Source organism: Dermacentor albipictus, chromosome 1 (assembly GCF_038994185.2).
Source record: "Dermacentor albipictus isolate Rhodes 1998 colony chromosome 1, USDA_Dalb.pri_finalv2, whole genome shotgun sequence".
In the NCBI taxonomy this organism is placed as follows: domain Eukaryota; kingdom Metazoa; phylum Arthropoda; class Arachnida; order Ixodida; family Ixodidae; genus Dermacentor; species Dermacentor albipictus.
In genome coordinates this window covers 159,386,540-159,413,539 of record NC_091821.1, presented here as the reverse complement: position 1 = coordinate 159,413,539, position 27,000 = coordinate 159,386,540, and the positions used below count along the sequence as shown (strand labels likewise).

The 27,000-nt window shown below is 48.2% G+C and overlaps 1 long non-coding RNA gene across 1 annotated transcript in view; it reads right to left on the bottom strand.

The window, feature by feature from the left end:
• Positions 1–27,000, bottom strand: part of LOC135911020 (uncharacterized) — a 64,360-nt gene that overhangs the window by 16,703 nt on the left and 20,657 nt on the right. Inside the window, exon 3 of the long non-coding RNA XR_011509398.1 lies at positions 13,051–13,188. This is a non-coding gene — a long non-coding RNA (uncharacterized lncRNA). The remainder of the gene's footprint in view (positions 1–13,050; positions 13,189–27,000) is intronic.

Here is a 27,000-nt window from a genome sequence, read left to right as displayed (position 1 = left end):
ACATCGTCCGCGTAAATGGAGCAGCGGGCCGGGAATGGGGCGGCGGCTGCGAGTGAGGCCGCAAATCCTGCCAGTGCCATGTTGAAGAGGATGAAGCTGAGCGCTGACCCTTGTGGAACATCCGCTGTGATGTCCCTGGGTTCACTCAGCTCCCTCCCAACACGGACCCAGAAGGTCCTTCCCGTCAGGAATCCGGTGACAAAGCCGCGTAGTCCCCCGCTGATGCCGAGTCCGTCCATGGCAGCCTCGAGGACTGTGTGTGAGAGGCCATCAAAAGCACTCACCACATCCAGCAGCAGCAGCATGGCCACATCCCCGCAGCTCTAGGCATCCTCGAGAGTGGCGACAGCGTCCGCGATGGAGTCCGCCGTGCAGCGGCAGCGCCTGAAGCCCGACTGTTGCTCTAGGAAGAATTGCAATTGCGCTGCAAACCACTCCAATCGCGCCAGGGCCATCCTCTCCAGCACCTTGCAGGCTGCAGAGGTAAGGGCGTCCCTTCTTTCCAAGAACCTATTCATTTCTTCTGGGAGAGGGAGATGCGACAGCGCAAGACGACCGCGGTTCCCCACACTTTTACTTTTTCTTCTTTTTTTTCCAGGCACTGCCTATAAGCCTCTTTCTTGGTGTGTGTGTGTTGTTAAGAATGGTCAGCTGCAGTGCAAGATTGCCACCCACTTACGACTATGTCGGCAACATCCCGGCGCTGTTAAGAATGGCCAGCCGCTGTTATAAGAATGGCCAACTGCAGTGCAAGATTGCCACCCACTAACGACTATGACGGCAACATTCCGGGAGCGTCGCCGCCAACTTCTAGCCACAGCGTGACTAAATCGACTTTGTGACGGAAGGAGTTCGGCGGGCCAACTATTGTTCCCAAACTCCCCAACGCGCTACCCGGAACGGCTCCGAGTTCTACGGGGCCCCTCTGACGTCGGCTCCGGACATTCGAACGTGTGTGCCTTTGTGTGCGTAGAACGTCCTGCGGGGAGGCGGCTAGTTTGCGATGACGAAACGAACGTTCGCATCACCTTGTATCGGGAGAGGACCGAGTGTTTAAAAACCGCTGTTGTGCGGCTGCTCAGGTCACTCTCTCTCTTAAGCAGTCATGTTAGACTGATGTACTTTCTCAAACAGTCATGTTAGAATGATATAAATACTGTAAATAAACCCATATTCCTCGTTCTCGATGAGAAGCAGTCCTTCCCTTCATCAACGACCTCAGCGTGGATAAGTTGGACGACGGCATGGGCCAGCTACGTTCTAATTCATGCTCGACTCCAATCTTGACAACGGATCACGAGCGATGGGATTGAGCCCCCAATCCTGACAGTGCGTGTGTGTGTGTGTGTGTGTGTGTGTGTGTGTGTGTGTGTGTGTGTGTGTGTGTGTGTGTGTGTGTGTGTGTGTGTGTGTGTGTGTGTGTGTGTGTAATGATAAATTTGCGACCTAGATTGTGCCGAGATTGGTAGCTCTATACGAATATGTATATAGCTTATGTATTTAATAATTTTGACCTCTTCAATGCGTCAAACAGTACTTTGGGTGCTATGTACGTTACCATGTAGGTTCTGTTTTCGTTATGTAAATATCGTTTATATATTGTATAATCTTGTTTGTTTTCTTTTGTTCTTGCTCACTATTGTATAACTGTTATTACACCGCGCAATTACCTTTGTTTTAAAAGTCTTGCTGTGAAGCCGCTGCAAAGAGAAAGGGGGCTGCAGCTTTGTCAAGCTGTATCTGACAGCTTTTTCTACACCTTCGCTATGTGTACCTTTACAAGGCAGAACTAAATCATTTGAATTTTAATAAACATTTATCTTCAATGCATCGCATCTATGTGTTGTTAGATACGGGACCTTTTTCTGAGCCTCCTTCGAGTTCACCAGACCACATCGAATCGCGTCACACCTAATTAAGGAGCGCAGAAGCACGTCTACCACGTTCCCGATGCGCAGCACATCCAAACAAGTTGGCGTCCCCCATCTCGTGTACCTTTATGTGGAGCTATTGTCCCACTGCTTGACTCTTCCTGAACATGAAGCGGGAGTCTGGCACGGTTCCAGGTAACCTGGGTCCCGAGGAAAGAAGCTTTGCGGCTCTGAAAGGTCACTCGAGAACAAACCGCTTGCCTCCGCTGAGCGCGCTTGCAAGCCGCAAGGCAACGACGGCCGTAATGCACCGTGAAGCCCTGGGAGCAATCACCCCATCCGCCTTTGTGACGGCAGTTGCAGACCAGGATGGCAATACCGGAGACAAGTAATCCCTCGGCCAGGTGGAGACAATGGAGCGACCCACTGCGCAGGGTGTGACTTACATTCGCGCGAGCGCCTACCATTGGCAGAAAATGACGCCACCTGTGCGGGCTCGCCGATTGGCCGAAAATGACGCCACCTGAGCAGGCTCGCCGACTGGCCGAACGTGACGTGACTTCGAGACACCGAAGGGGTTAAAAGCCAGAGACCGGGAGCAGCAAGAGAGCATTCCTTCATTCATCTCTTTCGAGCTTCTTGCCACGGGCCGCAGCGTCCGAATGACTTTATGCCCGTAATGACAATGACTTTATGCCCGAATGACAATGCCCGTAATGACTTTATGACTGTTAATTTCTTTGTACTTTCACTGTAAATAATGTAAATAAACCTCCAGTTTTCATCTCAAAGTCCTTCTCAACCTCGGCCGATTCCCGCACCCAATGGCAAGGTCCAATATCTGGGGGACAGCAATTGGGATTGTCCTCCAGATCCAACAATGTGCACAGAGTTCGATATGTGCGTGTATGCATGCACAGTCAGTACGCCTTCCAGGGAGCTTTGGACGAAAATGGTACATGTGCCTCATAGGAGACGGATCTTGAAGAAACATTCATCATGTACCATACATTTATTAATTCTCAACTGCTTGATTGTTGAATGCCATTAGTTCTTTGAGCAAAGGTTGGAAGAATTTGATCTAACTCTAGTTCTTCCCAATAAAATACACGTCGACAGCAGAAATGCTCGATTTGTATATGACCGACATTGATTGGCATGCAACCTTAATTATTCTTAGACAAACTCACAAATGCTACACAAATGTCAGATTTTGACATCTCTTGGCTTCGTATAGTCACTTCTTTCACACTCCCCAGTGAAAACACCCAACCGAAATGGTTTCCTAGAACTGTAAAATCCGCGAGTCGCCTGCGCTTATATCGTCCGACGATTTTTGCTGTGATGCGACAGGGCCGTTTACAATTAACACGCCGTTCGCGAACAATTTTGCTTGACGCTTTCCGCTGTGCTATCACGACTATTACTATCACGAGAACTATCTAACCCAATATCCACTTGATTAAATTTTGTTCCTCGTTAAATAGTTATTTTCCCTCACGCTATGTTAGACAGGACGCAAGCAGTACACTTCAGACAATTACAAACAGACTCTTACAGAAACCCCAGACTCATGCACGCCATGTATCCAGACATGTACACTACAAACAGATGCACATCGTGTGGCGAGGTTGCCACACTAAATCACATGCTATGGGAGTGTCGGGACCTAACAAACAAGTCGGGCAGTGCCGACCCCTCCGTCTCTTCCACCGCCACCCTCCAGTCACGCTGGATGACCGCACTGCTCAGCTCTGACCTGACAGCACAACTCTGGGCCGTCCACCGAGCCGAGGAAGCCGCTTCGAGACAAGGTCTCGGAACCGCGTCCGCGGCGGGTGCCCAGACCCACTAAAAGACGCCGGACTCAAATCTTGCTGATTTGAAATTAAAGTTTACGCTCTCTCTCGATGGTACACCTAGACAAAAAGAAAGCAAGAATGAACGATGTAATAGTGTTGCAAACATATCCGCTTTTGAAGTATTGAAATCTTGTGCTTTTTGGTAAAGCAAATGTAATACTTAAGCGATATGTCTTCTTCTTGCGACTTGAACACTGGTTTCCACGTACTCTTGCTCTCACAATAGTGGTCGCTGCATGCGCACCCGCATATATGGCGAAAATAAATTTGATTCTGATTTCATTATTGACTCTAATTACTAGAGCTCGATCAGTCCAGAACAAAACACAGAACCATCCTTTAGCTAAGTTGATCTAACTGCCGGATGAACTGTTACTATAACGTTTGTATGTGATGGTTGCTGTTTTCCCCCGTGTGACGAACCGCCTTCATCGCTTTTGTATAGCTGGTCTATATTCCGTCATCATATATTCGTCCGTCAACATTTGTTACGCAAAAATTTAAATAATTGCTGCCTCTCAATTCTTCTTCAAAGCACTGCGCAGCCTGTCGGAGCGCACTGGCGCTTGTGAACGCGTGGCGTAAAAGCTCAATTTCAAAGTAAAGTGTTGTTCAATTGCTGCCTGAACCACTCGTGAAGACTTTTCGTGCCACGTTACTTTATTATGCTCGCATATCTTGTGACCGATCACTAGACATTAAATTTGGTGGCCTCTGCAAGACAAAGCTGCATCTACGCAGCTTCTTGAATATACGAATCGGCTCAGCGGCTGCGAACAGTGTGCATGGTCCCGTGTGACACGTCACTAAGAACCCAATTAAACATTTACCGTACATGTATGCACGTAAATGACGCGACCACGAATACAACGTGAGAGGGGACTTTCGGTCACCGAAAAAAAAATTATATATATATATATATATATATATATATATATATATATATATATATATATATATATATTACGCGAGGTGATGCCGCAAGGCGCGATTTATTCCTCGTTACTCAGCTTACTGTCCGTTGCCTACAAAGTATTTACTAAGGTAATCGCAAATAGAATCGGGAACACCTTACACTTCTGTCAACCAAAGGACCAGGCAGGATTCCGTAAAGGCTACTCAACAATAGACCATATTCACACTATTAATCAGGTGATAGAGAAATCTAACCAACCCTTATATATAGCCTTCATTGATTACGAAAAAGCGTTTGATTCAGTCGAAACCTCAGCAGTCATGGAGGCGTTACGGAATCAGGGTGTAGATGAGCCATATGTAAAAATGCTGAAAGATATCTATAGCGGCTCCACAGCCACCATAGTCCTCCATAAAGAAAGCAACGAAATCCCAATAAAGAATGGCGTCAGACAAGGAGATACGATCTCTCCAATGCTATTCACAGCGTGTTTAGCGGAGGTATTCAGACACCTGGAGTGGGAAGAATTGGGGATAAAAGTTGATGGAGAATACCTTAGCAACTTGCGATTCGCTGATGATATTGCCTTGCTTAGTAACTCGGCAATGCATGCTCACTGACCTGGAGAGGCAAAGCAGAAAGGTGGGTCTGAAAATAAATCTGCAGAAAACTAAAATAATGTTTATCAGTCTCGGAAGAGAACAGCAGTTTACGATAGGTAGCGAGGCACTGGAAGTGGTAAGGGAATACATCTACTTAGGGCAGGTAGTGACCACGGATCCGGATCATGAGACTGAAATAACCAGAAGAATAAGAATGGGCTGGGGTGCGTTTGGCAGGCATTCTCAGATCATGAACAGCAGGTTGCCATTATCCCTCAAGAGGAAAGTGTATAATAGCTGCGTCTTACCAGTACTCACCTACGGGGCAGAAACCTGGAGGCTTACGAAAAGGGTTCTACTCAAATTGAGGACGACGCAACGAGCTATGGAAAGAAGAATGATAGGTGTAACGTTAAGGGATAAGAAAAGAGCAGATCGGGTGAGGGAACAAACGCGAGTTAATGACTTCTTAGTTCAAATCAAGAAAAAGAAATGGGCATGGGCAGGACATGTAACGAGGAGGGAAGATAACCGATGATCATTAAGGGTTACGGACTGGATTCCAAGGGAAGGGAAGCGTAGCAGGGGGCGGCAGAAAGTTAGGTGGGTGGATGACATTGGGAAGTTTGCAGGGACAACATGGCCACAATTAGTACATGACCGGGATAGTTGGAGAAGTGTGGGAGAGGCCTTTGCCCTGCAGTGGGCGTAACCAGGCTGATGATGATGACGACGACGACGACGATGATGATGATTGTGAACTGCCGTCGCAAAATACAGTGAAAAGAGGAGTGCCTGCACAATTACTCGTTGTTACTGCTGTCTTCTTTGTCACCGTCGGCGAGAACGGTTTCTGCGTGCCATGCGACCAAAATTATTCTACAGGCAGCACTTCAGAAATACCCGCATTAGAATCGAACACGGCAAAGCCTTTCACGCATTTGCGACGAAGGCCGCTGGCTTGGCGCGCCTACACATCACCGCCGATCGTCTTGCACAAGGTTTCGATTAATACGCCGTAACCATATTGATGCGGCACTAAAAGCGCTTTAAACCGGGAGGATAAAGGCGGCGCGAAATGAACAGTGAGAACTCCCAGCTCGCGCACTCTTGCGCACGGTGAAATGTCAGCGTTAGATAAAGTAAAAGAAACATCGCACACGTTATGTTCATGTCACGAACCCGAATACAATGCGAGGTGCGTACCAAGGCTCGAAATTTCGGGGAAAAAACTCGCGCTATATTCGTGCAAATGTATTAAGTGCGTATCTCTCGTGTATCGCCTCTTCTCTGGCTCACGTGCTCTCATGCTGCACAACCTCTAAGTAAAGACCACCTCCTTTTATAGTAATGTTATTTCATTATTTCAATGGTCAACTTACGTCAGCATTCAGGCACTCCAGCTATATACGTGTGTCTCTGTGTGTGGCTGTACCCATTCGCTACATTATGTCATTAATTACTGTGGGCTCACCGTACGTCTCCGCGCACGGCGTCGCCAAGTGGCCCCCGAGAAGTGGAGCCTCACGACGCGGCACGACGGCGCACGGCGATAGACCCACCGCAGGTTCGAGCACCGAGCCGAAAGACCTGGACGGCTCTGGCCGTACGCATGGGCGCTCTCCCAGGAACACACGGCGTCCAGGACAGTTAAGGCGTTTATTGATCCCCAATGGCCAACATGTGCCAGACTGCACCCAAACACACGGAGTACACTCGCCGCCCGCGGTTCCCGATGGCGAGGAAGGCGGGGTACACGCCGCGTCGAACAATGGTTTACGCGCGCGGGCCGAAATGCGTTCGCAAACGCTACCTAGCGCTTCCCGTCACCGACAATGGTCTGCGACGGTTCGGACACGCAATATGTGACGCACTGAGCGCCTGCGACTACCGCAAGGGCGGAACGCAAAGCCACTCAGCAAGCCACACTTACGCAAGCTGACAAAGCACGTGAACGTCCCCAGGCCGGGGCGTTGGGGGGGGCGCAAATAGCTGGTCGCTCACGTACCTTGCAGCTTGCCTCTCGTGACCGGCGCTCGTCCCTGTCGCAGCCCGACTCCCCCGCGCACCGCGATCGTCCCCAGTCGGGGCCTCTTCCCTACGTCACGCCCCACGACCCAATCGCAGGGCCGCGTAGCATGACGTCACGGGACGCGGCCGCGGCGCCCGGGGAAAACGGCGCGCGGTCGAGGGGTAGGCATTTGGGAGAGGTTTTCCTCGCAATGGCGAATAAGTCCGGAGCCTTAGGCACAGCAGCGACTGCGCCCCGGTAGACCGAAGGACTCCCACATCACAAATACTTATTTAGGCGTAAATCTCCGTTTATGCATTATGGTATGTGTTTTTAACAAGTACACGTTATTTCGGACGTCCGGTTGTCTCGATTTGAAAGGTATACTATCGCGCTCAGTGCGAGATACAACGCGCGACCGCTTTACCACGCGCATTCGCGTTGTAGCTCATATTGAGCGTGACAGTGCAACACAGCCCCATATACAAACCAGAAAACGTATATATTCTTACGCGGAAACCAAAAGTTCGATCACATTAAACGACTTTTCTTTTTTTTTTCGTATATGTGCCAGAAGTGCAGGGTAATATTCTACTCACACATATAAAGTATTCATAATGAGACTTCCGACGGATGCGATTTCGTTTACTGAGGCAGTACATGCTCGAGTCGGATATTCTAATGATAAAGCTTTCTTTCACATGGGAGCTATAGGTTACGTGTGAACTAGGTTACGTGGGCCCCTGCATGCAGCACGCAGTCTTCCATTTGGGAAGTGGTGTCATTCCTTCGTCTTCCGCAAGAGCGATGTATGAGAGCGCTACACGTGCAAGCATATTAAGTTGACAGCAGCTTTGGTAGACACGAAATAAGAAACCTATATAATATTGCCTATTCTAAGCCGTTCCATGGTTTCAGACAAATTTATAACTATATTAGGTAAAGCTGTATAAGTAAGACTATACTGAATACAAAAAAAAAGATATTATAAATAGTCTGTACATTTATTGCAACGCACTATCGCGTATGCATCCATGTTAATTTTTCCACGTGCAAGTGCTTTTGTGGTGTTGCCTTGGGCGTGTTTCTGATTTTATCATCTGGGGCTCAGATAGATCGCACCGTTTATTCAACATTTACTGACGACAGACACCGCTGGCTTCTTTGCCGCAAGCGCAGCGTACAACTCCAGACGATGTCACCCAGCTGCAGAGACTATAGTCGAAAACATGGAGGGAAAAGAAAAACGGTCGAAAAGAAGTTTCCCTCGCTTCCCCGCCTGCCTTCCCTGGTGGCGCACGTTTTTTCTTCTTTTTTTTCTTCTTTCCCCCCTAGCTCCATACAGCGGTTATCCGGCCACGTTACCCGGCCTTGGGCTCGGTTCTCCCCTCTTGCCCGCATTCTTCCCCGCCGCTGGAATGTTTTCCTTTACTTCCTTTTTTTATTTTCGCTTAACCCGAGTCACCAGAGTGTATATCAGCTTGTCGTTGGAAGTAGGCATTTGCTCTAAGTAGGCGTTTGAAGTAGGCTTGTCGTTGGAAGTAGGCATTGAAGTAGGCGTTTGCTCTAACAAGCTTTAACAGAATCATTTACATTGCTTGTTCGTTGGCACTCAACTTTCGCAATGAGGTCGTACTCTTTCTTCTTGAGTTTTTCGCAGAGTGTTTAATTAGTATTTCTGCTTGCCATGGTTCATGCGAAAAGGCACCTCCTACCCAGTCGAACCGGACCAGATGCGAATGAACTAGTTTAACAGCAATGCAAAGCGTTTTACCAACGCGGACAAACAAAAAATGTGGCCTTTTAGCGAAGCGTGAGTAAAAATCAAGCAGCAGTACGAGCAAAGTCATTAAAAAAGAATTTAATGAAGTCCAGAGTCGCAGTCCGACTGCGACTCTGGAAAGGAGGGTTTAGTTCGCGTGAGTGCCACCACGTGGCGTACTGACCTTAAGCTTTTCAAACTTCTCGCTGTGACGCGTGATGACGTCAACAACAGAAAAAATAATTAAAAGCTATCCCTGCGTATTAAACTTCGTCACAAAGCTTGTCCCGCCGGCGTTATCAGTGTTCTTGATAAAGCGTAGCCGCTCGTCGCCTGGAAATGACTTATCATCCTATAAGAGCGTTTAGGCGCTGTTAGGATCGGCCTGCAGGAGTACTGCTCTGCAAAACTATCTCAGCCCGCTGCAGGTGCTTCGATCGATCCGCGGTGGTGGCGCACTTCAGAGAACGAGCGAGGACGACAGCGCTAGCCGACCATGAACTCCCTTCGAAGAACTGGAGACTACGGCAGCAGGGCTGGCCACGTTAGGCGCCCCGTGTGTTGTTGGTTGATTTGCCGGGTCTTCAGGGTCCCTTGGCAGCAAGAGCTTCCCTAACAAAAGGGTGCTTTGCGGTACGTGGGCCCCAGGATTCGTCACAGTCTGCTGACACTCGTGGCGACTACAGGAGAAAGGGAATTTAGAGGCGCCGGCTGGGGTCAGGCGTGACCACCTATCTACGAGGACGCGCTCAACTCGGGTTCTGTGAATCCACAGTGCGTACGTGTGTGTGTAAACACCTACCCCCCTTCCCTCAAAGGCGGGCCGGCTACGAGGCCTTTCAACGCTCCGAGTTTGTAGCAGGTTGAACGGCCGTTCTCCCTCACCTAGGGATCTAGGGAGAATGGAGTGTTTATAAGCGGCTGTTTGTCGGCTGCTGGGTGTGCTCATCATCGTGCTCGTGAGCAGTGTGCTCGTGCTCTGTGCTGCGTGTTTGGAGCTTCGTGCTCGCATGCTGTATGCTTCGTCTTGCGTGCTCCATTTGGGAGCCACGCTAGACTGTCGAATGTCTGTTGTTTAAAATGTAAATATCTGTAAATAAACCCAGCACGCCTAGTCCTGTCCCCCCAAGTTCCTCCCTACGACCTACAACCCTTACAACCGGTGGCAGCGGTGGGATAGTCCGACAACTCTAACAGCGCAACGAGCGACGATTGATTCTGGGCTTCTGATACGGTTCTTTTCTTTCCTTTCCTTTTTTTTTATACTAAGGAGCAAACAAGCTAGGGTAATCGTCGGAAGCAACCCGCAGCAGCCTTTCTTCAGTCGGCACATTATCTTAACTTCCGAACATCGCATAGCGTCTACGGGCTCTATTCTGGACACGCATGGCGGCTGCACGGCCGCCATTATCCGCCATGTTTGCTCTCTGATTGGCTGTCGAGAGGTCACGTGTTTTGAAATTTGTGCCGGGAAGCGGAAGTATTGCAAAATGCAATTTTGCGTTTTCATCAAGATGACGAAACGTGACGTGGAGCTGCAAATTTTATGGACTAATACATTTTTGTGGTCCTTGGCAGATATATTGTGATGTTAGCGCTTCAAAAAGAATGTGAGCGGTAGCGTGCAGAAGCCAGTGCAATGCATCTGCAATTGCGCGAATATGTGGCGGCGATCCAAGATATGCGCCATGCCAGCTTGCTGATTGGCTGAAGGAATATCTCGTGAGGAGCGTCACAGGAAGGGCTGTTTCGTAAACGTCATTTTGACGATGCGTGACGTTGCGCTGGGCCGCCATTGCTGAGATTTTCCGCCATAATTTTTGCTGCGACGAGCCGCGCGAATTATGCTAATGAGCAGGCATATGCAATGGCAGCCGAGAGGAATGCGTATCGCCACATTTCCCCCGTCGTTTGGCGCCACGAAAATCTTTTGTTCATAACGCGTGCTCATAGTATTTGCATCGCTCTCGGGTGGTGTTGGCATTTGTGTTTGGGGCCATCATTTTTTTAAAAAACGCGCTTATACGAAATAATATTGGTTGAACATAGCAAACTTTCGGCAGTGTTGTCCACTTTTCCCTGCGGCATTTGTATTGTAATCAAGATTAATGCCTTTTCGCACAATCAAAAGTCATGACAACGGCCTCTTTCTAATTTATAAAAAGAAATGTACGCAAGGCGGCGCCTTGAAGTTTCCTCCCGCGGTGCGAGTAACCAGTGAAATGAACAAGAGATGGCAGCGCCGGGGCTTGCGTCGCGCTAGTGGATATCTCTGGCGCGCGCAACGCTATCGGTGATATTCGGCCGTTTCTCAGCCAGCCGAGTCGGGCTGAGTCACTTGCGTTTCACGAGGTAGCGATAACGTTGCCTAGAATGTGCACGCATCACCACTGGTAGGTCGCGTATGTTGTCTCAAGCAAGAAAACAAGCGCGTTGGCGCCAACGTGCGATGACTCATTCCATTTTCCGGGGACACGCATCCTAGCTATTGAAGCAGACGACGGCCTGTACGCAGCAGACGACGGAAGCGAGAAGCGTTTTCGACGGAATAATCATACGCTTTGAGATCGCTGCTTTACTTTTACTGCGGAGGAAAACTGTTTTGCTTTGCCGATAACGCTACATTCAGTGCCTTCATTACAGTTCCTTAGGCGAAACGTCAAGTTAGCGTCACGTTACGTAAGCAAAACGGGGCCACCAGCGCCATTTTATTTGCGTCGCGCCTACGTCACGCATCGAAGAAAATGGCGGAATGTCCAGAATAGCGCCCTACGATAGACGCCGTCGTGGACGGCTTTTGATTTTGACTTGTCGATTTCGTTAAGGTGCCCGCAATTATTTCCCTAGCGACTTTGCTATCCGCACTCATGGGGTATACCGCAGCAGCTCCAAATCTAGATGTGCATAACTATTTAGATGGATACATGGATAAGTTGGTTTTGCACCTTGAGGCAAAAGACACGACGCAAGAATTGTACAAACTGTCTCTGTGTGGTCGTCCGTATGGCCGAAGCTGCTCACAATATTACGTCCCATTTATTGGCCATCGGGCAAGGTGCACCTTTGGGCATGACATATAGAGTACTTCCAGTTAGTTGTGAAAGTACTACCTTGTCACAGTTATCCACGTGCGTGAAAGAAGACCACTATTGAAGATTATTGTGCAGTAATATATGCGGGATTTGTCTGTTCTTCATATTGTGGACCATGTTTCCGTTCCTCCTATATAATATAGTCGACCTGTATACTAGCAGATGTCGAACGCCAAAATGGCTACCCACATACTCAAAACCTCGCGCGCAACTCCTGACACTTGTATTCAAGAGTTGTGCGACTCCTAAAGACATCCTTATGGAATGGTAAATAATAAATTGTGGGGTTTTACGTGCCAAAACCGCGATCTGATTATGAGGCACGCGGTGGTGCGGGATTCCGTTATAATTTTTACCAGCCTGGGTTCTTTAACCGAAATCTAAGTACACGCGTGTTTTCGCAGTTCACCCCCACCAAAATACGGCCGCTAAGGCTAGGATTTTATCTCGCGACCTCGTGCTTAGCAGCCCAACACTACATCCACTAAGCAACTACGGTGGGTAAAGAATGTTGGCAGTTCGAGGAAGGTGACAGTCGGCACGTGAGCCAATGTGTTTGCATCGTCATGGCGCGAGAATCGGTACAAGTCGTCGAAGAATGACCGCAGATGTGCGTTGTATTTAATGTGATGAAGTCCGCGCCCAAAATTTTATCCCCTAATCACCCTGTAACGACTGACAACCAGGCATCTCGCTAATATGTGCAGTCGCCTGACAGTTGCCGGGCGCTGGCGTAGGCCAAAGGACCTACTTGACTTCTTTACAACAGTTGCCGACATTCTCGCCTTATTTCTCACCATCCGGTTTCGGCTGAACTCCTTCAGCAGTCAATTTATTTGTCCAGAATTTTGGCTACCAACTTTATGTTTTTTCTATCTTTAAGTCATCTTTTATATTTAAGCTAGTACTGTCCTGAGATTTCCAGTGGGCTCACCTTTCCCAAGATGCCTGCAGTTTTGTCGGCCTCTGCTGATCCAATTTTGACGACTACGATCCCACGGAAGTTGGCAATGATGTAATGGCCATGGGATTGAAGCCGTTCTACCGTGGACGCGACAGCCGCTCTTGCTCACTGCGGATGGAAATACTGTGTTAATGAGCGCCAATCTTAAGCATATAAATTCACAGCCTAAAAAATTCTGCGGATCCCACGCGCTGTGGGAATCGATGTAAGCGAAGCTTTTATGTTGTTTGCTTTTATTGACGAGAATTAGCGGTAATGCTGACTGCGAATGTATAAGTTCAGCGTTTAGTGCATATATATGAGAGTAGCGAGTTGATGGCAAATGTTACCTTGCGTGCACCACTGCTTTTTGTCTTGCGTAATACACAACACACAGCGAGATGTGTTTGCTTGAGGCGTTGTTGTGTGCCAATGTTTATAACTCATGAGAGGGTTGAGCATTGTCATTACTTGACATGGCACATCGCATCGCGGCAGACGTGTTGGCAGAATTAACTATGAGGCTCTACGTGCTAAAACCATAATAAGATAATGAGGCACGCCGTAGTGGCGGACTCTGATTAATTTTTAAACCCTGGTGTTCTTTAACGTGCACCTAAATCTTAGTGCACGACTGTTTTTGTATTTCGCTCCGGTCGAAATCCAGCTCCCGCGGTAGGGATCCAAACCACGACGTCGAGCGATGCCATAGCCGCACAGCTACCGCGGCGGGCACAGAGTGTTAATTTGACGTGCGACCGCTTCCTTAGTGTTGAATAGACCCTACGGTGATTTAATGACGCTTTGCATCTGCATGCCCTGCGTTAATAGTCCGCTTGACGAATTTGCATGGTGTTTGTTTTTGAGAAAAAGCAAAAACGTTCAGTACTGTACTTTCCATTTGGCCCGCAACTGTTGTCGTGCTTATCTTCGTTTCCTTAACGTAAACTTTTCTCTGTCACGACCTTCCCTCCTGTATGGGAACAGCGAGCGAAGAGTGGCAAGGCTGTTATTTACTCCTTTCGCGATTGCGCCGGTTTTACCCATTCTCTGCCTCATCTCCTTGCTCACTCTCTACCATTCTATTTACCTCTCCTCGGGACTTGCACGTTAGTAGAGCGGTAAGCGCTGCAGTTTCTGCAATGCTTTTGCGGGGGATCGCAGATAATTACAGCTGTAAAGAGGCTAATATAATGACGCCCAGAGAACTCCAAAGAGCACTGTGTACATGTGAAGCGATGAAAGACGCGAATGGTCTATCCAGTTTACTACAGACCTACAAGACTTTTTTTTTTCAATATGTTCATTATTTGCGTCGTCCACAGGTATACTGTGGAGGCAGTTCCTTTATACTGCAGTGCAATAATAAGTGAACTTGTTTTCGAATTATATTATTTTATAATGTTGTATTCTTCCTATCATTGTCGTGCGTAATCTACACAGAGTACTCAGGCACCCTCTAATGCTTTCACTTTTTGCTTGATTACGCCCGCCATTCAAATGCAAATAAACATAGCTTGAACTCCTTTTCGCAGAGATAAACACTGAATAAAGCGCTGACGTCATGCTGAACAATATACGCGACGAGGTATCCGATGAATAAGTAATTGCCAGGATTGGTATTTGGCAAACGTTAATTACTAAGAACGGCGGGTGCTTATACTACCGCAAAGGACGCGTGCTGGGCGGTGACTCCGATCATTTGCTCGCTACATCCCACATCTACACTGAAATTAAACTGGTTTCAGAAAATCCCGCTTATATTCTCTCGACCCTTAAGTGCAACTTCGCCTGCTACCTGGACTCTTTCTTTTTTTCTTTTGTACGTCGCTCCTTTCCCCAATGCACGGGAACGTGCTTCCACCGATTCGGGTCTCCTTTTTTTTAATGAATTCATTCACTCATTCATTTCATCCTAAATTACTGCAGAAGATAGCGTCTCACCTCCATAATGATCCTCTCTCTCTCCTGGAATCTGCCATCGCAAAACAAAGCTGCTATGTTGCATATGGCTGGGCGTCGCATATACAGTTTTCTAGGAATGTCCAGCAGCGCGCATGCAATTTTCGGTGGGTGATGAGACAGTATAGATCCCCTTCTCTGCTACTTCCACACTCAACACTCTGCTCCGTGAGCAACTATTACCCGGTTCGAAGGCAGACCACTGTCGGAGAAAAATATCCTGGGAACTTGGTCTAAGTATTTTTCGATTCACAAGGCCACAGAAGACCAACTGTGCTTCTTGAAAGTGCCTGCACTGTGTGTACTGCAGGGTTCACTCACGCTACCTGTTCATTCTTTTTCGTGATCTCTGTTTATATTTTAATACGTGGCATTAGGATTGTTAAAGTGGAAAAAAAGTGTAGGCATCACGCTGGTCAAGTGGGAGAGGTAGAGAGGAGATGCAACCGCGTAGAAAAGCTTATATATATATATATATATGAACGAGAAGAAAGGGGGTTAACCGAGGGGCCCGATTTTTATTAGTCATATCATAAGACGCCAACAAACACTGACACCAAGGACAACATAGGGGAAATTACTTGTGCTTAATAAATGAAATAAAGAAACGATAAAGTAACGGAAATTAAAGTGGATGAAAAAACAACTTGCCGCAGGTACTGTTCCCACCTGCGGCAAGTTGTTTTTGCATCCACTTTAATTTCCGTTACTTTATCGTTTCTTTATTTCATTTATTAAGCACAAGTAATTTCCCCTATGTTGTCCTTGGTGTCAGTGTTTGTTGGCGTCTTATGATATGACTAATATATATATATATATATATATATATATATATATATATATATATATATATATATATATATATATATATATATATATGTATGTATGTGTGTGTGTGTGTGTGTGTGTGTGTGTGTGTGTGTGTGTGTGTGTGTGTGTGTGTGTGTGTGTGTGTGTGTGTGTGTGTGTGTGTGTGTGTGTGTGTGTGTGTGTGTGTGTGTGTGTGTGTGTGTGTGTGTGTGTGTGTGTGTGTTGTGAGTTAAGGCGAGGTGAGTTAAGGTAGCTCGTGGGTTTGGACTAACGACGCTACTCACGCAGAACTTTCTTCTTTTGCGTGTTTGTGAACCGGAGTGAAAGGCAGGAGGGTAATTAACACGCCTTCCTGAAATTAATCATTCGGAATGACCCTTTGTTTTAGGGTTGGACGTACGTCAAGGACCCACAATACGAAACACCTTCAAGTGCTTATCAGCTTACAAAGGGGGGACTCAGATGAAACGTTTTCAAGTGGATAGGCTTTGAATCATCCTAAGGACATTTTTACTTGAAATTTCCTTCCTTGCCATGAGGCGAAAGCACACTATATAATAAGCATTTATATTTCCTTTATTCTTGAGACCTACTGTTAGTGTCCAGGTTGCTGTCATTTACAACTTCTTAGATTAAGAAGTCAGTTGTTAATATTAATTTATTTGTACAACAAAAACCCCAGTCCTTTCTCAGTATTCACTCAATGAACATGTAGCACGCCTATACTGTCATGTTGTAGTGATGTGAAGAACAAGGCAGCTCCAACAGAGTGAGTTACGAATATAACTCATTATAAGGCGAGCTTGCGCTGGAAAAGAAAATAATGAAAGCACAATGATGGCTGCGCGCAAAATAGTGAGTCATCTGAATATGATCTATGAATCATGGCAACGGTTCATCAGATTGGAATGGTCGCACATTGCAGCGCAATCGCGGGCGCTAAAATGTGATCGAGAATGTATACGTCAGCCTATTCGCTTCACGCGCACAATCTGATTAGATTACTCTCTTTCGCTATTGAACCAGTGTCAACATTCTGGATACATGAAATACATGCAGGCGCGTCTTGAGCCAAGCGATAACCTTGGAACAGTGGTGAGACGCTAAAGGAAGCCCACTCGTAAAATAATAATAATACTAATGTACTAGCTGTTGCTTCGAATATTAGCTGAGATATTTTGACACGCTGACGAAGAAGATGTTTTAATCATCGTCAGAAGAAGACGATGTTCTGGTCTTCGCGCGCTGTCTACCATCTTGTCAGCTGTTATAATTATTGTAAATATTCTGCAAATACACGTCTGACTGTTTTTAACCCCGTAACGTTTTGGTGGAGGTTGCGGGATCATTATCAAGACGGATTTACGCAGCGGGCGCTCCTTGGCTGCATCTACAATGCCAGCTCAAGGCGAGGATGCTTCGGGCCCGTCGGCACCCACGCCCACCGTGATTCGATCTAGCACAACCCCGCGACCCAGGAACCTTTTCTGGCACCAACGACACTGATGTTGAAGACTGGTTTCAACTATATGAGCGGGTGAGCGCCAGCAACCACTGGGACCAGACCATCATGCTCGCGAATCTGATATTTTACCTCGTGGGCACGGCACGCATCTGGTTTCAGATCCACGAGGAGGAACTTACCAGCTGGGACATTTGTAAACAGAAACGCAAAGATTTGTTTGGCAAGCCTGTTGGACGTCAGCGCGCCGCCCAAGAAGACCTCGCTTCGCGTGTCCAGACGTGCACTGAATCCTATCTCACGTACATCCAGGACGTGCTCGCTCTGTGCCGCATAGTCGACCCGAAGATGTCCGAACCTGATAAGGTTGCACATGTCATTAAGGGTATAGCAGATGATGCCTTCCATCTCCTTGTCTTCAAGAATTCTTCCACTGTGCAAGCCATCATTACCGAATGCAGCCGGTTTTAAGAAGCCAAGAGTCGCCGCATTGCCCAGCGATTTCCCCGGTTTCCCAACACGGCTGCTACGTCCACCTGCGAAGACCTCCGCAGTCCGCCCACCCCAATCGCTCTGATGACATCATCCATGTGATCCGACGTGAAATAGAAGCCGCATCTCCTGTCACGACCCCAACCCATGGCCCCGACAATTGCCAGGCGACCGTCTCATTGATACAGTCCGTCGTGCGCCGAGAATTGGCCAACGTTGGCTTGACCAACGTCTGCTCAGTCAATCAGCCTGACTACGCTCCGTCAAGCACTGTCATACGCACCCGCAGCCTGAATGCCCCAACGCGGTATCGCAGCCCGGCCGAATGGCGTACTCCAGACGACAGGCCTATATGTTTGACTTGTGGCCGTATCGGCCATATTTCACGTCACTGCCGGTCTTCGTGGATTTCGACCCCCTGGCCCTACCTCCCATCCCACGGCCCTCATGCTGCTCCTCGGTTCGCCCCGCAAACGCAGCCAGCAAATTCTGGCGACACTTCTCGTCCTACCCGCTCTAGCCGCTCTCCTTCGCCACGTCGCCGCTTCTCCCGATCGCCCCCATCTCGCCGATCACCATCCCCTAGCTCCTTCCGGCGCACCCTTCCGGAAAACTAACGGGTGCAGCACCTGGAGGTGATTCTGCCAAACCGACCCGACGCAAAAATCCTCTTTTGACCTTGCCCACACATCGGAACCTCATTAGCGTGAACGTGGATGGTGTACCTGTTACGGCTCTGATTGACACTGGCGCGCACGTATCTGTGATGAATGCTCAGCTTCGGAATCGTCTCAAGAAAGTCCTCACTCCTGCTCCTTCGCCTGTGGTGCAAGTCGCCGACGGTGGAACACCATGCAGCTGTTATTGGCATGTGTCCGGCTCGCGTGAGTGTCGCCGGACATCATAGTTCTGTTTTGTTTTATGTACTAGAGCACTGCCCTCACGACCTCATCCTGGGCCTTGACTTTCTGTCGACACATTCTGCTTTGATAGACTGTTCTGCTGGTGTTGTGCAACTCGCTCTACCTGCCGCTATTGACCCTCCCGATAGTGCTCCGATACGGCTATGTTCCACACAGCATATTCGCCTCCCTCACCGTGCCGTTACCTACATAGGTGCCTCCCCCGTTCCGCCTGTACCAGACGGTGACTACATCGTATCTCCTAATCCGGATGTCCTGCTCTCGCATAACGTCGATTTCCCTCACACCGTCGTTACCATTTCGGACAACACGTCCTGCCTTCCGCTTGTGAACTTTGTACTCTGTACACAAGTACTGCCGCGCGGAATATCCCTGGCGCAAATAACGCCAGCCAGAGACTACCACATTTCGGCTTTAACTTGTGACAGCTCCTCGTGTTCAACTCCTGCTTCGCCCCCTTTCCCTTCAGACTTGAATGCCCTAACAAAAATGATTGCTCCCGACCCTCCTCCCCAGCGTGCTCAAGAACTACGTTGCCTCCTTGCCTCATACTGGGACATATTTGACCTTGGAGAACGCCCTCTAGGACAAACATCTGTCGTAAAACATCGAATAAACACCGATGATGCGAGCCCGATCCATCGGCGACCCTACCGCGTCTGGCCTACTGAGCGACATATCCAACACGAAGTTGACAAGATGCTTTCTCGAGACATCATCGAACCTTCTTGCAGCCCATGGGCATCCCCTGTTATACTAGTTAAAAAGACGGACAACAGTTGGCGATTTTGTGTCGATTATCGACACCTCAACAAGGTAACAAAGAAATACGTCTATCCGCTACCACGCATTGACGATGCCCTGGATTGCCTGCATGGAGCACAATATTTTTCGTCCATCGACCTTCGCTCCGGCTACTGGCAAATAGCTGTCGATGACATGGACCGCGAAAAGACAGCTTTTATTACTCCCGATGGCCTGTATCAGTTCAAAGTGATGCCTTTTGGTTTATGTAATGCCCCGGCCACATTTGAACGAATGATGGACGCCCTCCTACACGGTTTCAAGTGGTCCATCTGCCTCTGCTATATACCTGGACGACGTGATCGTTTTTTCTCCGACTTTTGCGACACACCTCGAGCGCCTTTCGAAGATCCTATCTGTTTTCCGTCAGGCAGGGCTACAACTAAATTCGTCCAAGTGCCACTTCGGTCGTCGTGAAATTTCTGTGCTCGGGCATCTCGTCGATTCTTCTGGTGTACGCCCTGATCACGATAAAATACGGGCAGTCAAAGACTTTCCCGTGTCAACATGTGCCAGGGATGTTCGCAGCTTCTTGGGCCTTTGCTCCTACTTCCGTCGGTTTGTCCGAAATTTTGCGAACGTTGCGCGCCCTCTCAATCAGCTCCTCAAGAAAGACGCTGCATTCATTTGGGACCCTGAGCAAGATGGTGCTTTCACCGAGCTGATTGGGCTGCTTACGTCCCCGCCAATTCTCACTCACTTTGATGCATCAGCTCCAACAGAAGTCCGTACCGATGCCAGTGGCCACGGTATTGGCGCTATCTTGGCACAGCAACAACAAGGGCGAGAACGTGTTATTGCCTACGCCAGCCGCCTTCTTTCCTCTGCGGAGAGCAATTATTCTGTCACCGAACGCGAGTGTCTGGCTCTCGTTTGGGCAGTGGGTAAATTCCGCCCCTATTTGTACGGCCGCCAATTCACAGTCATCACTGATCACCACGCTCTGTGTTGGCTTTCGTCCCTCAAAGATCCTTCAGGCCGCTTTGGCCACTGGGCTCTGCCCCTTCAAGAATACAACTATTCAGTTGTATACAAGACCGGCCGGTTACATCAAGATGCGGACTGCTTGTCGCGCCGTCCTGTCGACCCTCCTGACGTTTCTGCGGCCGGCATACCTGTCACCGTTCTCTCTCTGGCTGCTTTTCGCGACATTGGAGCCGAACAACGTCGGGACACCTCCTTGCAACACCTTATTCAACGGCTCACTTCAACGACGCCCGATCCTTCTGTTCGCATGTTTGAACTTCAAGATGGTATATTGTATACCGCTCTGCGCCCGGACGGCCCTGCCCGACTCTTCGTTGTGCCTGAGCATCTGCGTCAGACTGTTCTCGCCCAGCTTCAGGATGTACCGACTGCAGGTCACCTTGGTGTGTCACGGACTATATGACCGCGTTCGTCGGCGCTTCTTTTGGCCTCGTCAATACCGTGACGTCTGCCGTTATGTCGCTGCGTGTGATATTTGTCAATGACGCAAAAAGCCGACCACACTCCCTGCTGGTCGCCTTCAACCACTTGACGTACCGTCAGACCCGTTCTTCCGTGTAGGTGTTGACCTTTTAGGCCCTTTTCCTACGTCTGCTTCGGGAAACAAGTGGATTGCTGTAGCAACAGATTTCCGATTTCCCTTTCCGATTCCCCCGGTTTAGAGGGTAGCCAACCGGACATTATTCTGGTTAACCTCCCTGCCTTCGGCTTCTCTTTTTCCTTCTTCCTTTTCTTCTAAAACTGAAATGTTAAAAGTGCGAAACAACTTTCTACCCCGATATATACGAGAGCGATATGTGCAAGCTATGCAAGTCTGTTAGAGCCACCCTTCAACACATATTGTGGGGATGTGAAATATACCAAAATAAAATGGCAGTCTCCCCAGAAAATCTACGGGCGCGGTGGTCGGCCGTGCTGCTCAGCTCAGAACTCCAAGACCAACTTTGGGCCGTCCAGCGAGCCAAGAAAGCCACACGGGAGCAGCAGCTCCCAGTGGCCATCTAGGCGGCCCCAGGCCCGGGCCTCTCAATCGCCGGATTCCAAATAAAGTTATCACATCATCATCATTAAAAATCTGAAAATGATGTAATTTTCTTGGCGCGGCTGTGCACCGTACCTCCGGGATCGGCCCACGAAAGAGACCGCGTTTCTGCCAGAACGTTCGCCTTCGTGCATAGCGTTCGCCGCCAGCGTTTCCCGGTAAACATTACAGTTACATATGCTGCAGTTGCCAAGAAGCGTGAGAAACAGTCGGGGATCTTTGAATGCTATCGCGTTCCACTCTTAAATGCAAAGCTTAAGCGTCCCCCGACTTTTTATTCTTAATGACACCAGGAAATCGAGCGTGATGCCAGCAACGCTCAGAAATGTGATCGGGAGCGCACACAATGTTCTCGCACACCTTCTGTGATGTACCGTAGCGCTGAGGTGCTTCTTGTATAATGTAGAAGAATCCATTGCAGAGGCAGAAGTGCACGGCTCGGCACGTGCTTTTAACCTCATGAACTTGATTTGTGCCAAGAAAACCTGTCCATGCTTTCACACTTGCTTCGTAGGAAGCCTACTGCACTATCAATATGCCGGCTGTTTTAACTGCACCTAATAAAAATACTAACCAATATAAGTCTTGGTGAGATCATTTTATAATTGGAGTATTCATATTGGTAACTTCTAGATACGGATAAGTTGAGACGTTGAGTGCGTAATTAATGAAGCTACGTTAATTATATATACAAGTATTGATCTTAAATGGCTAAAGAATATAAGTAGTTTGGAGGCCGTCCTCGAGATTATCTAGCCGAGCGAAGACACTTTGATTAAACATGCTTTTGTAAGAGCTATGCGAACAAATATTCTCCAGTTAAATAGTCTCGGAAAGCGTAACTGACGCAGAAAAAGAAAGTCTGTAAAGTCAACCTGACCGCACATAGCCTTTTGCGATGTCAATAATATGGCTCCGTAAGCGTGTTCCTGGTGGCCAGTCCACTTTCGATTATATTAAAAGGAAGCTTTAGCTCGGGCCCAACTCCGATGCGGCCTATTCAAATACATGTAAAACGCAAAAACTCTTTTCTGAGATAACCCCTGACCAAGTTTAATGAAATTTGTTGTATTTGAGAGAGAAAGTTAAATTGTAGTGACTGTTCCAAGCGAAATTTCAATTTATGGCCTCAATTTTGTTAAAAAGATTTTCAAAAATTCGGAAGTTGGAAAAGAAATGAAGCACGAACTTTACAGATTAACTCTGCATCAAAAACAGATATCGCGGTTCTGTAAACGGCATCCACTAGATCATTGAAAGCGGACAAATTTTATATATGATTTGATATCTTGCGTGAATTTCTCACGTTGTGTACAAGAGTTCCGCAATAGCTGTATTTACTCATTACTAAATTTCTTGAGATTCATGTGTGATGTATCAATTTTATCCGCTTTATAGGTGCACTATTAGATGCAATTCACATATTTGTTACATCATTTTTCTTTGCTGAAAAATGATGTGACAAATATGTGAAGTTTACAGCGTTGTAAACTTGATAGTTTTGTTTTCTGAAGATTTCCAATTCTTGCCAATTATTAATAAAAAAATCGACGACCTAAATCGAAAATTGGAGACAAACAGTCACTAGACTTTAAATATTTCTGCAACAAACGCAACAAATGCAACAAAACTCGTCAAATTTGGTGCAGTGGTGGCCCAGCAAAACGAATTCTCCTTTTACATGGATTTAGAAAGGAGAACCCGAGCTAAAGCTTCCTCTTAACGCTGTTTATTCGAAGGCAAGCGGTTCGCTGTTTTAATATCAATATACTAGCGAACGTGTGCCGCCGAAAGGTTGCTTGGTCGTAGAAGCGACGCATGACGCAATGATGGCGCAGGTTTAGCGCGTCGCTGGCTCGAAGACAGTGAGCTGCCGGTAGCGGCTCACAGAGCCGCGCCGACTGTGACGGCGCCATCGTGACGAAATCTGGGGCGACGATAATGACGGCTCAAGCGTCTTTTTTTTTTTTTTTGCCTTGATTTTGGTTTCAGAAAGAGATAGTGCTATAAATGCAGGGTCATTCGATCTTGTCTCGTTGATTTAAATATGGGTTTAAATAAACTCTCTATCCCATTCAACCCGGAGAGTAGGCGTAAGCGGGGAAGTGCGCGCGCACGCGCACACACACACACACACACACACAGAGAGAGAGAGAGAGAGAGAGAGAGAGAGAGAGATACGACACATATTTGCCCGCATTCGCATTTATTCGCGTCCACGCGTGCACACACGCACAAAAATGTACGCACGCAGGCATACGGAACTGCACGCACACACAAACGCGCTTATGCTCGCACACGCATACACGCACCCGTGCGCACGTAGATTAAAATACGGAGACACAAACACGCGCGCACACGCAAATACAAGTACACACGCACGCACGCTCACCGCGTGTACACGCATATACACTCCCTCTCCTTCCCTACTGCCTCGCAGAAACATGCGCGTGCAAACAGACTGAATGGTACTCGTTCTGCAATCACCATTCGAACTCCAGCTGTAACAAATTGTTTTACGGTTTAAATTTGGCGCTTCTTCAAGTCAATGTGCCCCCTGCCCATAAGGTACAATATCATTTGTCGTGTGACATAACCGTCCATCCATCCCCGACCAAAACACTGCTTTAACGCACCCCTAATGTTCCGACTAAGTGTCATAAATGCATATGTTGTTACAAAAGAGTATACCCTCTTGGCGCAGACAGTTGAAACTTGTTGATACTCGCCTATTATAATAAAATGGTTTAAAATTTTACCCATTCAGTTACGCATGTGAATCACACACAGGATGGTCAAGGTGCAATGTCCAGAATTCCTGGGTATGTCCATGCATGCTTGTTGTTATGTTGTCCAAGGAATAAATTGTGATCATAAAAGCAACCCATTCCTACGTTTCAAGAAGTATTTGAAGAGCCCTCCCTAAAGAAACCGTAACTGAAACCAAATGATGGGTTTTGTGTTTCGGCCATCTGGTGGAAGACCGCCGACCTCAGTTCAACGGCATCGATCCGCTGTCAGCACGACGCGGAACGATAGGTGCTAGCGGTTAAAAGACTCGACCACTGCTTCTGACGTTCCCGCAAGCGATACGCTTGTGTTTTTATAGATACCACGTGAACTTACACGACTGTGTCAAAAATTGCTTTTGGAAACAGTGTTTTACGCCATCTGTAGAGAAACAGGATCGCCACCAGTCGAATGCTGAGTCTTCGGACTACGTACGCTGCAGTGACTTTTACGATAGACGCCGTAGTTTTATCACAGCTAGTTTATTTCTTGAAAATCGAGTACAAATTTTCGTCGTTTCTATAGGCTTCCATTGCTGAATCTTTAACCGCCCTGGGAACAGAATTCTTGCTTGCCACAGCGTGAACACTTAATTGCCGCAGGTAGGGAACGATCCCCACCCTGAGCAGCCACCATAGTAGCATGCGCGCATCATGCGCGGGTTTATTGACCAGTTGCCTTCACCCCAAAAGATCACGTACTCATGATGCCTGTGGCAGAAAGGATGTTCCACATCCGCCACTAAGGTTTGTGAGTGGTGGTGCTGGCTAACACTCCCAAGATTCTACTAGAAAACATTAATGCCGAAGTAAGTGGATGGGGAAATAGCGCCGCGGTAGCTCACTTGGTTTGAGCATCGCACGCCGGTGCGGGGATTTCGGCCTCCAATTCTTTGCCTAAATATATTGCTCATGCCTTCGTCTTCTTCCACAGCTAGCTGCGATACGGCTCTTCATGCTAGCGTGCCTAATTCTTTATTTCAATTAGTAAGCACAAGTAATTTCCCCTGTGTTGTCCTTGGTGTCTTTGTTTGTTGGTTTCTTACGATATGATTTATAAATATCGGGGCCCTCAGTTAACCCCCTTTCTCGTTCATACCATGAGTTTGCAATTCTGTGAATGAGCTGGCAGTGTTATGTTGTTTGGGTTAGTTGCGTACGGTTTCAAAGATGCGACGGCACGAAGCCGCGAGTGACAAGACTCCATTTCTTCAGCACAACTGTGGCGGCCACGACTGGCCTAGCCTTTATTAACAATGTCGGATTTGTAGGGGGCGCCAGGAGATACATAACAGGCAGCTTCCGACCTGTGCAAAGCATCTAAAACAAGGACACCATGGTTTACACTACGCCTGGCCACAGAATGCATAAGCAAAACGCAAACACTGAACTGCAGCAACATAAAGAGCATAACATTGCATATGAATTACATACCGAACACATGTGGATTCGTGTGTGACCTTGTAGCTTCAGCAATAGACGTGAATACTGGCCTATATGGGGGGGGGGGGGGGAATGAACCTTTAATGTAGAACCAGCACTTTATAATGGCCGAGCAAAAAAACCTCCCATGAGGGGACGTCGAGGGCTTCCCTCGCCGCCGCCTCACGGGCGTGCTGGGTCACCCAGGTTTGGTTGTCAAGGGCGGAGCTCCGCAGAGCCTCATGCAACCTCGATGAGAGGGTCGTGGTGTTAATGTGTGTGTACTGCGCTGGGTGCTCCCACAGCATATGCGGAAGCGTAGCCGGGTGAATGCCACAGCACCGGCAGTTGGGGGTAGTGTAAACGTCTGGGAATAGAAGGTGGAAGTGGGCAGGTGAAAAAAAATTAAATTATGGGGTTTTACGTGCCAAAAGCACTTCCTGATTATGAGGCATGCCGTAGTGGAGGACTCCAGAAATTTCGACCACCTGGGGTTCTTTAATGTGCACCTAAATCTATGTATTACACGGGTGCTTTCGCATTTTGCCCCCATCGAAATGCGGCCGCCGTGGCCGGGATTCGAACCCGCGACCTCATGCGCAGCAGCCTAACACCATAGCCACTGAGCAACCGCGGCGGGTAGCGGGCAGGCGAAGGGTACGTGTTTGTTTGTAGCAGACGCAGGGTGGTAGCCTGCACTCGGCTGAACTTCGGGAGAGGTGGGGGGGAAGGTTCGGCGACTGAGGTAAAAGGCCTTAACGAGATCGTTATAAATGGTCAGATCGTCCCTGGTGTCCAACTCAACTCCAGTGACTCCGGCGCGGTTGATTAGGCCTCGTGCAATGGAGTGGGTGACCTCGTTGTGATTGGGGAGGTGTGGGTGGTCAGGGCCTGCATAAGCCAGGATCCATGTCAGGGAGATCATGCTGTCTTTAAAGTGTGGTGCCTGGCAGAGGATGCGAACAGCTTGGGGAGAAATACGGCCTTTGCTGAAGTTAGTGACGGCTGAGCGAGAGTCAAACACGATGGTGTAACAAGTGGGATCTACAGTGGCCAGGGTGATGGCCACTTCTTCAGCCATCTCAGCAGTGGGGGTAGTGACACTGGAGGCGTGGTGTAGGACTCCATCGGGCATGGCGACGGCCACAAATCGTGTGCCATGGGAATATTGGGCTGCATCAACAAATGTGACGTGAGCAAGGGCTTTTATGATAGCTCCGGCCCGAGCTTCGCTCCTGGCCCTGTTCA